Genomic DNA, 12673 nt, shown 5'->3' on the forward strand with positions numbered 1-12673 from the left:
AAGAGACTTCTGGTTGCACGTCTTGTGTTGTACCGATGACTGTCTGAACTGTGTGCCAACTGCTTGAAGAGACAGTTTGGTACCTTAAACACATCAACACCCTGCACAAAGACCAATAGTGATGCAGTCAATCTCTCCTCAGCTTTGAGCCAGGAGAACATCTAAGTGCAATACGTGGAATTGAACTACAGTACCAGTCAAAAGTTTGGACACACCTACTCGTTCAAGGGTTTTTCTCTATTTATACTATTTTCGACATTGTAGAATAATAGTGAAGACATCGAAACTATAAAATAGCACATGTGGAAACGTGTACTAACCAAAGAAATTGTTCAACAAATCAAAATATATTTTAGATTTTAGATTCTTCAAAGTAGCCACCCTTTGCCTTGATGACAGCTTTGCACACTCTTGGCATTCTCTCAACCAGCTTCATGAGGTTGTCACCTGGAATGCATTTCAATTAACAGATGTGCCTTGTTAAAAGTTAACATGTGGAATTTCTTTCTTTCTTAATGCATTTGAGCCAATCAGTTGTGTTGTGAAAATGTAGGGGTGGTGTACAGAAGATAACCCTGTTTGGTAAAAGACCAAGTCCATATCAAATCAAATCAAAGTTTATTCATCACGTGCGCCGAATACAACAGGTGAATTGCTTACTTACAGGCTCTAATCATGGCAAGAACAGCTCAAATGAGCAAAGAGAAACGTCAGTCCGCCATTACTTTGAGTTTCTTCAAGTGCAGTCGCAAAAACCATCAAGCGCTATGATGGCTCTCATGAAGACCGCCACAGGAAAGGAATACCCAGATTTACCTCTGCTGCAGAGTGCTATTCCATAGATTTGATGTCTTCACTGTTATTCTACCTTGTAGAAAAACCCTTGAATGAGTTGGTGTGTCCAAACTTTTGACTGGTACTTTATGTCCCTCTTTGCCACACATGACCATACACCAGGCCAGTAGTCTAGCTGAGACAAACTATGACCTGTAGGTTGACTAAGATGTCAAGAAAGCAGAGCAGTGCCTTATCATGGACAGACTTCTTCCCATTTAAGCAACCATTGAGTCTACATGTTTTGACCATAACAGCTTGTTATCTAGGGTTTACACCCAGCAGTTTCGTCTCCTCAACTTGCTCAGCCACCACGTTATTCAATAATAGATCTAAATGAGGTTTAGTGTTGAGTGAGTGATTTGTCCCAAAAACAATGCTTTTAGTTTGAGATATTTAGCACCAGCCTATTGCTAGTTCAACATTCTAAAACTCACTGAAGCTCTATGTTAAGGGTGTCAGTTATTTATATTGTATAATGTTCAGCGTACATAGACACAGGCTTTATTCAAGGTCAGTGGAAGGTCATTTGTAAAAACAGAAAACAATAATGCCCCTAGCCAGCTGACCTGCGGTACACCACGCTCAACTGCATTAGCATTAGAGAGGCTTCCATTAAAAAAAACTCTGTGTTCTATTAGATAGATAACTCTCAATCCATTATAAGGCAGAGGATTCAAATCCATAAGACCTAAGTTTTTTTAGCAATCGGGTATAATCAATGATATCAAAAGCTGCACTGAAGTCTAACAAAACAGCTCCCACAAACATCTTACTCTCAATTTCTTTCAGCCAATCAATCATCAGTCATTTGTGTCAGTGCAAGCATGTTGAGTATAAGCTTTGAGTGAATAAGCTTCAGGTGAGGCAGATGAATCTGTAGCCATATTACTTTTACGTCATCTGACATGAGGTCCTCTCTCAGCCTACCAGGAATATGACTCTGGACATACATACAAATGCCTCCTCCATTTGCATTTCTGTCTTCCCTATATATTCTATAGCTCCTACTGAATCATCTAATGAATTATCTGAGTGTGTTTCAGAGATGGCCAGAATATGAATATTTTCTGACGTTAGTAAGTCGTTAATTTAATCAACCTTGTTTCTCAGGCCCGTAAAAAAAAAATTCTCAGGCTACATATGTTAATATGGGCTATTTGTTGTCATTTTCTGTTTGCTTGTTTGTTTTTAGATCTATTCTGAGAGGCTGATCCGAGTACATGTCAGCGACATTTACATTTTAGCCAATGGTACTGAGTGGGCTGACCACAGTGGGCTTCTTCCCAAGGCAGATAGTTTCAGTGCATACAGTGAAATTCAATTCTACGGGCATATGATTATTGCAGTCAATACACTCAGAGGTAACAGTTAAAGGAACATAGATTAGGTTACTTACATTGACTTCACTTGTATTCCCCTGTTGCTTATTATGACAGGGAGGACTGGAGGGCTACCAAACCCAAACCGTCAGTCTCTTAAGTAGTTTGTTGTGTTGATGGACATAATCCTGGATCCCCTGTGGTTAGGGTGAATCCTGTTTCTTTTAAAGAGGTTGGCTGCTCCCACAGCAAGTCAAAATTGTCACAAAAGGAGACATTTCTGACAGACGTAGAGACACAGAGAGAGTGAGAGACAGAGAGGAAGAATAAATGAAAAGGGAAAGGAAAGAGAATCAGAAGAGTACGTACTTAACCGCTTGAGAGAGAGATAACATACTGATTTATCTCCCAGAGAACTTCATGAAAAACACACAAATCAACTACTCCCAGATCACACTGATGGATGTGTGTGTGTGTGTGTGTGTGTGTGTTGTGCTTTCTATGCACAAGAAGATTAAACCATTGAAGGGAAATAGTTAATCTGATAGTGGATTATGACATTTACTCTTAGCTAGAGCAACCCACACATGCTTCATGGGTGACAGACACAGTTACTGTTAAGAATGTATGTGTATGAGTCACACAGAGAGAGAGAGCTACTGTGGGAAACCAGGCCTTAAGTGCACATTCTCTCTTTTGTATTTGTATTCCCTTTTTCTCTGCTCTTCGTTCCGTGGAAGTGGTCGGGAAAGGAGAGGCTGATTATCACAATGAAATGATATGGATTTCCCGCTCCACTTGGTGCCATGGGCCAGACAGCTGCTGCCTCTGAGAGGCTCCCGTTCACTCTAATGACTTGGAAAAGGGAAGTCTCGCGGGCTAAAAAACCTGCACGCCGGTTCCCTTCCCAGCCTATGGGGGGCAGCTGCTGTGTGTGTGTGTGTGTGTGTGTGTGTGTGTGCTTACCCTATTTGCTTCTCTTGTTCTATGGTTGTTTGCTGCTGCTATTGTTGATGTTGCTGTTGTTCTTGTTTGGCCCATAATTAGTATATGCAGAATTTGACTCAGTAAAGGAGTATAAATAAGTAAAATAGTCTTCTTCCCCTCTCTCCCCTGCGGGTTAATCTTAATCTGTTTGTTATTTGAATGATTATGACACGAGAGGCTAACGAGGGCCATCAAAGCTCAAGTCACCCAGCTTCAAAGGAAATGCACAGAATATTGTCTCACTCAAAGTTGTACTCTAACAGTAGCTGTTATAGGCTATAGGTCCACTAATTAATACAGCAAGTAAGAAATAATCCTGAATAAATACATAATTCCCCTGTTCTGGTGTTTGAAGACGTCTTTGTATGGTGCCTTATTGCTCTGATGAACTGAGATCTCTCAATCAGCAACTATGAAAGGCTACACTCAGAGACGTTGTGATTGAACACCTTCAAACTGGGTTAGTGCTGGGCTTCAATGGTTAACTGGGTTTTACTGGCTACAGTACTTAGCTAGAGGCCCACAGCCTGATCAGAGAAAACTGTCTCAGTGGCTCAAAGCTGATCAAAGCAGGTGTATCAGAGGGAGAAAAATTCATGAGAGAAGAGGATTATGGGAAAATGGCCACTCAGTTTCGACATGGTGCATTCTGGGATGGAGGACTTGAGGGGTCATAGGTTAACTGACTGAGTTGAGAAGAAAGTTGTGACAGAAAGATAATAGAAATTCCTCATCTGACCCCAATCTCAAATATGCACACTCTCTCTCTCTCTCATACACACAAGACATGTCCACATTCATGGCATGTCTGTCAAAATGATCTAGAAGAGGATGGCATATTCCCCTTAACATAGTCAGTGACCTGCATTTGCTTCACGCAGCCTATAGAGTCCAGCCAACGATTGACACGTGATGTCACAGCCCATAGAACACGATTGACAAATGATGTCATCGCATCTGGGCGATGACAGCTGATATTAGGAGAAAAAGAGTTGACATTGGATGGACTAAAACGCTAGCATGCAAACCACCACTACAACATCTCATACCTTCGTCCTTATCAGAGTGATGGGCTGTTCAAAAAGTTTGTGACTATGGTGTTTCTCCCGCCAAATAGGTCTTATTAGTTATTAATGAACCACTTCACCACCACAGAAATACAGAGATAGATACTGTAGAGAAGTGTGGCAGGCTGCCATAATTGACATCCACGTCTTCGGCACCCAGGGAACAGTGGGTTAACTGCCTTGCTAAGGGACAGAACGACAGAGTTTTACCTTGCCAGCTCGGGCATTCAATCCAGCAACCTTTTGGTTAATAGACCAACGCTCTAACCACTAGGCTACCTGCCCCCAACTAGGCTACCAATACCCCTATAATGACAAAGAAAAACATGTTTCTATAATTTTTTGAAAATGTATAAAAATGAAAAAATGAAATATTACATGTACATAATATTCAGACACTTTATTCAGTACTTTGTTGAAGCACCTTTGGCAGTGATTACAGCCTTGAGTCTTATAGAATATGATGCTACAAGCTTGGTAAACCTGTATTTGGGAAGTTTCTCCCATTCTTCTCTGCAGATCCTCTCAAGCTCTGTCAGGTTAGAGGGGGAGTGTCGCTGCATAGCTATTTTCAGGTCTCTCCAGAGATGTTTGACATGGTTCAAGTCAGGGCTCTGGCTGGGCCACTCAAGGATATTCAGAGACTTGTCCCGAAGCCACTCCTGCATTGTTTGGTTGTGTGCTTAGGGTTGTTGACCTGTTGGAAGGTGATCCTTCGCCCCAGTCTGAGGTCCTGAGTGCTCTGGAGCAGGTTTCCATCAAGGATCTCTCTGTCCATTGCTCTTTCCCTCGATCCTGACTAGTCTCCCAGTCCCTGCTGCTGAAAAACATCCCCACAGCATGATGCTGCCACCACCATGCCTCACCGTAAGGGTGGTGCCAGGTTTCTTCCAGACGTGACGCTTAGCATTCAGGCCAAAGTGTTCAATCTTGGTTTCATCAGACCAGAGAATCTTGTTTCTCATGGTTTGAGAGTCCTTAGGTGCCTTTTGGCAAACTCCAAGTGGGCTGTCATTGTCACGCCCTGACCTTAGTTATCTTTGTTTTCTTTATTATTTTGGTTAGGTCAGGGTGTGACGAGGGTGGTATGTGTGTTTGTCTTTTCTAGGGGTTTTTCTATATCTATGGGGTTTTGTATGTCTAGGTATTTGTAGGTCTATGGTAGCCTGAATTGATTCCCAATCAGAGACAGCTGTTTATCGTTGTCTCTGATTGGGGATCCTATTTAGGTTGCCATTTTCCATTTTGGTTTTGTGGGTTATTGTCTATGTGTAATTGCATGTCAGCACTAGTTGTTTATAGCTTCACATTCATTTTGTTGTTTTGCTAGTTTTTTTTAAGTGTTCTTCATTTTAATAAAAGAAGAATGTATTCCAATCACGCTGCTCCGTGGTCTCCCCGTTACGACGAACGTGACAGTCATGTGCCTTTAACTGCGGAGTGGCTTCCATCTGGTTGTCCTTCCAGATGGTTGTCCTCCTGGAAGGTTCTCCCATCTTCACAGACAAACTCTGGAACTCTGTCAGAGTGACCATCAGGTTCTTGGTCATCTCCCTGACCAAGGCCCTTGCTCAGTTTGGCTGGACGGCCAGCTCTTGGAGGAGTCTTGGTGGTTCCAAACTTCTTCCATTTAAGAATGATGGAGGCCACTGTGTTCTTGGGGACCTTCAAGGCTGCAGACATTTTTTGGTACCCTTCCCCAGATCTGTGCCTCAACACAATCCTGTCTCGGAGCTGTACGAACAATTCCTTCAACCTCATGGCTTGGTTTCTGCTCTGACATGCACTGTCAACTGTGGGACCTTATACAGACAGGCGTGAGCCTTTCCAAATCACATCCAATCAATTGAATTTACCACAGGTGGACTCCAATCAAGTTGTAGAAACATCTCAATGATGATCAATGGAAACAGGATGCACCTGAGCTCAATTTCAGGCCTCATAGCAAAGGGTCTGAATTCTTGTGAAAATAATGTATTTCTGTTTTCAATTTGTCATTATGGGGTATTGTGTGTAGACAGTTGTGGAAATTAATTAATTCAATACATTTGAGATTAAGGCTGTAACGTAACAAAATGTAGAAAATGTCAAGGGGTCTGAAGACTTTCAAATGCACTGTAAGTAGGAGGGTAGGAGATTTGGGTTGTGCCACAGGGCATATGTGTTGAGTTGATCACGTTCTAGGTAAATGGTTGAACTAATTCCTGTCTCCCTTCTCATCATTATTGAATTGGACGTGGTTACAAAACCCACAAGACATAACACTCAGTGTGCTTAGTATCACAAACCAAATCATTCCATCTTCAACATAGTGTAGTTATGAAACTGTTTCATCCCTTAACTGATGCTATCATCAACAGCCTCGAACCACACACACACACACACACACACACAGTAGGGCTTGCCCTGTCTTCTCCATCTCTCTTCTCTCACTCCTCTTCAGTCATTTGTCCCAGCAGATTTAGCTGTGGTTCCCCCCCTTCCTATCCCCTCTCCTTCACAGGCACCCCTAAAAGTACTACTGTGGTTTTCACCCTGACATTGGAGAGGGGTTTCCCTGTCAAACACACATTCCTATCAGTCCATGTGTCAGTGGAAGTCAATAATATTTCAGAGGTGAAATAAAGTCACTGGGCTGCCATACCTATTAGAGAATGGGGGTTTGTGGGTCACAAAGCGAAATTGATTCATACATGATAATACATTTGTATTTCTACATTATATTACTATTAACATGGACCATCAATCTATTTGACTCTGATTCTCTATTTTTGGACACCTGGGGTTATCAGAAACAAATGTGTGAAATAGTTTGATGAATCTGACCTCATGAATCTGACCTCATTGCCGTTATCTCAATAAGTTGTAGCACAAGGTATGTCAAATCAGATCATGGGAAATGTCAGTCTGTAGTGGGAAGTGTGCTTTGAAATACATCTGAAAAGGTATTGGACAGTTCAGGAAAACATCAGGGATGATCATCTTATGTGTGATGGTTAGTGGAGAATCAATTCATTTCCCTCAGGTATTCTGTGCAGATTCATCACTCCTCCCTTCTAACGATTCCTGCACGGCTTGTGTCCTAGGTGGAAACCTAAGACACGTACGTGTTCCTGAGAGTGTTAGTTTTCAGGGATGGGGTAGTACCAGTCATAGTCGGTAATTGTTCCCAATGTTCAAAATCTAGAACCAAATTTGTAGGAAGAAAATTATTTCAAGATGGGTTTGTCCCAGCCGCTACATGCTTAGGGTCCAAAATACTGAATATCTTCATTACAATATGATACTTAAGCCATTCTGAACTATTTCTTGTCAAAAGCACATTCTGTTGTTCATCCAAAACTAACATGCTGTTCTTTTTTTAATTCACTGACAATGTCTCTTTGTCCTGCCATGAATATTCAACAGCAGTACACTAAGTAAAATAAGACAGACAACACACCCAATGTGGGGGGGTGTTTGTGTGTACTAATGTGAGCGGGAATGTGTGTGCATGCACAAGTTTGTGTGTGTGTTTTGGTGTGCATGTGCACACAGCTTACCATTGAAATGAATTATTTCGCTCAGAGTCTCCTCCACTTAGTCACGGTCGTCTGGCCCCTGGCTTCCCTCCCTCGACGCGGGAGAACACCCCACCTTACCGTTAGTCTACTGCGGTACTGTCAGTCAACCATGCCCTTATACCACAAATGTCCCTCTCTGCAACCTGTATGTCCTTATGGCAGCCCTGTCACCTACAACAGCTGTGGAACCTCACCTATGAACAGAAGGTCCAGGAAGAGGGCTCCAGGGGAAATAGGGAGAACAGAGAGAGCAGGGATGAGGTCAGAGCAGAAGGAGAGGCACGGAGAGGGAGAGAGGGAAATAGAGAGAGAGCTGGGGCAAACACGAGGCCGAAAGGAAGAATTGGCGCGAAAGAGAGAAGGAGATGGAGGGGAGAAGGAGAAGGAGAGAGATGGGTGAAAGCAGCAGGGTGGTGGAAACAGGAAACAGGTATTGATATGGATTTCAAGAAGAGAAGAGAGTGAAAGGGAGGTAGAGTGGGAAGGAGAAGAAATTTAGAGATGGAGCAGGAGGAAGTGGTAGGAGGAGGGGGATACAGGGCAGAAGAGATGAAGCGAAGGAAATAGAGAGGGGGCCCAAAGGAGGAGAAGGGCACAGGAGCACAGGAAGCTTCCTGTCTCAAACATCGTTGTCAGACTCTGGAAGTTTCTAAAAGTTTGATGACAAAAACACAGACCATACTACTGTCTGAACACACAAATGAACACATGCACACACACACACAAACACTCAGACAAAGCAAACACACACACGTTGCGTTGAGTCTGATATGCCATCCAGGAGCTGGATGAGTGCTGTCACACTGTGAGCATGAAGAGAATGTACAATATTCACCCTGTGCCAGTCTTAATAATGCATTACTCTGCCACTTAAGGTACAGATGTGCCGCGCCTCCTACAAGCTAGCCACACTGTGAAAATACATCAGGCATTTCTGCTCCTGACACATCCCAGAGATGCATGAAGGAGTTGTTGGCTTAGCTTGGAGGTTGACTCTATGCTTTGAGTTTTGCCACATCATCTGGGCCAATCATGTGTCAGAAGGCTAAAGTCTGGTGTGGATCATGATAATTTGAGGAAACAGCTATGTGACCAAGTCAGGATCAAAGATGAGGGGAGGAGACAAAAAGAGAGGGATGAAGATGACAGCAGGGAGGGAGGGGGTGATGACAGGGGGAATGAGAAGTAGACACAGAAGTTGCCTCTCTCACTCTATCCATAAATCCCACTCTTACATCCCTCCTCTCACTCTGCCACACTCTCTCTCTCTCGCTCTCTCTGGCTGATCTTTAGGCCACATTATTAACAGCCCATGACACTCTGTCAGGCTGCTCTTTGGTCTGGGTGGATGAGGGCAGGCAGGCAGACAGACATCTCCATATTAATGACTGGATGACTCTTCACCATTTCCTAATCCCCCAGCTCCAATGTGGGACAGGGATTGCATACCACCACAGGAGGGGTGTTATGAGCCAACCACAGTGTTGTCAGACCCACACTAGGTCTCAGACAGGCTCAGGCCCACACTAGGTCTCAGACAGGCTCAGGCCCACACTAGGTCTCAGACAGGCTCAGGCCCACACTAGGTCTCAGACAGGCTCAGGCCCACACTAGGTCTCAGACAGGCTCAGGCCCACACTAGGTCTCAGACAGGCTCAGGCCCACATTAGGTCTCAGACAGGCTCAGGCCCACACTAGGTCTCAGACAGGCCCAGGCCCACACTAGGTCTCAGACAGGCCCAGGCCCACACTAGGTCTCAGACAGGCCCAGGCCCACACTAGGTCTCAGACAGGCCCAGGCCCACACTAGGTCTCAGACAGGCCCAGGCCCACACTAGGTCTCAGACAGGCCCAGGCCCACACTAGGTCTCAGACAGGCTCAGGCCCACACTAGGTCTCAGACAGGCTCAGGCCCACACTAGGTCTCAGACAGGCTCAGGCCCACACTAGGTCTCAGACAGGCTCAGGCCCACACTAGGTCTCAGACAGGCTCAGGCCCACACTAGGTCTCAGACAGGCTCAGGCCCACACTAAGTCTCAGACAGGCTCAGGCCCACACTAAGTCTCAGACAGGTTCAGGCCCACACTAAGTCTCAGACAGGTTCAGGCCCACACTAGGTCTCAGACAGGCCCAGGCCCACACTAGGTCTCAGACAGGCCCAGGCCCACACTAGGTCTCAGACAGGCTCAGGCCCACACTAGGTCTCAGACAGGCTCAGGCCCACACTAGGTCTCAGACAGGCTCAGGCCCACACTAGGTCTCAGACAGGCTCAGGCCCACACTAAGTCTCAGACAGGTTCAGGCCCACACTAAGTCTCAGACAGGTTCAGGCCCACACTAAGTCTCAGACAGGTTCAGGCTCTAGTCTAACTGGGAGGTGAACAGTAGAAGCACCACGTGACTCAGTCAGACACAGTGTGTGAGTGAGTGGTGTGACATACAGTTGAAGTCGGAAGTTAACATACACTTAGGTTGGAGTCATTACAACTCGTTTTTCAACCATTCCACAAATTTCTTGTTAAGTTACCAAACTATAGTTTTGTAAAGTTGGTTAGGACATCTACTTTGTGCATGACAAACAATTGTTGGAAAAATGGCTTACGGTGAATAATAAGTGAAGTAATCTGTCTGTATCACAATTCCAGTGGGTCAGAAGTTTACATACACTAAGTTGAGTGTGCCTTTAAACAGCTTGGAAAATTCCAGAAAATTATGTCATGGCTTTAGAAGCTTCTGATAGGCTAATTGACATCATTTGAGTCAATTGGAGGTGTACCTGTGGATGTATTTCAAAGCCTACCTTCAAACTCAGTGCTTCTTTGCTTGACATCATGGGAAAATCCAAAGAAATCAGCCAAGATGTCAGAAAAAAACGTTGTACACCTCCACATGTCTGGTTCATCCTTGGGAGCAATTGTCAAACGCCTGAAGGTACCACATTCATCTGTACAAACAATAGTACGCAAGTTTAAACACCATTGGACCATGCAGCCATCATACCGCTCAGGAAGGAGACGTGTTCTGTCTCAGAGATGAAAGCAGTTGTTACGGTTTTCTTCCGTCGAAAGAGAGTCAGACCAAAATGCAGCGTGGTAAGTTAGATACATGTTTAATAAACGAATAAACACAAAATACAAAACAACAAACGGACCGTGAAAACCTATACAGCCTATCTGGTGAAATACAAAACACTAAGACAGGAACAATCACCCACGAAAACACTCACAGAATATGGCTGCCTAAATATGGTTCCCAATCAGATACAACGAGAATCACCTGCCTCTGATTGAGAACCGCCTCAGGTAACCATAGACTATGCTAGAACACCCCACTAAGCCACAATCCCAAAACCTACGAAAAACCCCCATATATAAACACAGCACAAAATAAACCCATGTCACACCCTGGCCTGACCAAATAAATATATAAACACAAAATACTAAGACCAGGGCGTGACAGCAGTTTGGTGAGAAAAGTACAAATCAATCCCATAACAACAGCAAAGGACCGTGTGAAGATGCTGGAGGAAACAGGTACAAAAGTATCAAAATCCACAGTAAAACGAGTTCTATAAATCTACATAACCTTGAAATGCCACTCAGCAAGGAAGAAGCTACTGCTCCAAAACCGTTATAAAAAAGACAGACTACGGTTTGCAACTGCACATGGGGACAAAGATCGTACTTTTTTGAGAAATGTCCTTTGGTCTGATGAAACAAAAATAGAACTGTTTGGCCATGACGACCATCATTATGCTTGGAGGAAAAAGGGGGAGGCATGCAAGCCGAAGAACACCAACCCCACCGTGAAGCACGGGGGTGGCAGCATCATGTTGTGGGGGTGCTTTGCTGCAGGAGGTGCTTTGCAGCAGGAGGGACTGGTGCACATCACAAAAGGAAGGAAAATTCTGTGAATAATTTTGGTCGCAAATGGGTCTTCCAAATGGACAATGACCCCAAGCATACTTCCAAAGTTGTGGCAAAATGGCTTAAGGACAACAAAGTCAAGGTATTGGAGTGGCCATCACAAAGCCCTGACCTCAATCCTATAGAAAATTTGTGGGCAGAACTGAAAAAGCGTGTGCGAGCAAGGCGGCCTACTAACCTGACTCAGTTACACCAGCTCTGTCAGGAAGAATGAGCCAAAATTCACCCAACTTATTGTCTCGAAACTTGTGGAAGGCTACCTGAAACATTTGACCCAAGTTAAACAATTTAAAGGCAATGCTACCGAATACTAATTGAGTGTATGTAAACTTCTGACCCACTGGGAATGTGATGAAATAAATAAAAGCTGAAATAAATAAATCATTCTAGGAAAAATAAACATACAAGAAACTTGTCTGATAAAATGGACCATAACATAATTAGCTCAGTAATTCTCTCTCCCGCTTTCATCTACTCTTCCCTTCCCTACCATTTCTCCCTACCTCTCCATTTATTCACCACCCTCCACTAAACTCTCCTCCATCCATGAGCTCACTTGTCCTCTCCTCCTCCATCTGCCTATGGGACTTATTGACCCCTATAAGGATTCCATGGTTTATATAACATCATTATGGCATGATTAACCCCTTTCATCCCGCCATTAACCCTCTCTGTCCCCAGAGCAGACACTGCCTATGGCCAACAACACAAGCAACACACACACACACACACACACACATAACACAAAACATCAGAGCCCACCGGCCCTGTACCCATTCACATGAAAAGCCCACTTGATTCCAGAGAAGCAAAGGGTGATTTTCCACCAATCCCTAGTCAGAGATCGTATAACAGTCACGTTACTACACGTTTACACCTTGTCAATAAAAGAAACCAGACAGGATGGGTTTTCACATCTTTTACAGAGAGGTTTTAATCTACAACGTGCATTTCAAAGTGTCTTTACAGTTTG

The sequence above is a fragment of the Oncorhynchus tshawytscha genome, linkage group LG21 (assembly GCF_018296145.1).
Source record: "Oncorhynchus tshawytscha isolate Ot180627B linkage group LG21, Otsh_v2.0, whole genome shotgun sequence".
NCBI lineage: Eukaryota > Metazoa > Chordata > Actinopteri > Salmoniformes > Salmonidae > Oncorhynchus > Oncorhynchus tshawytscha.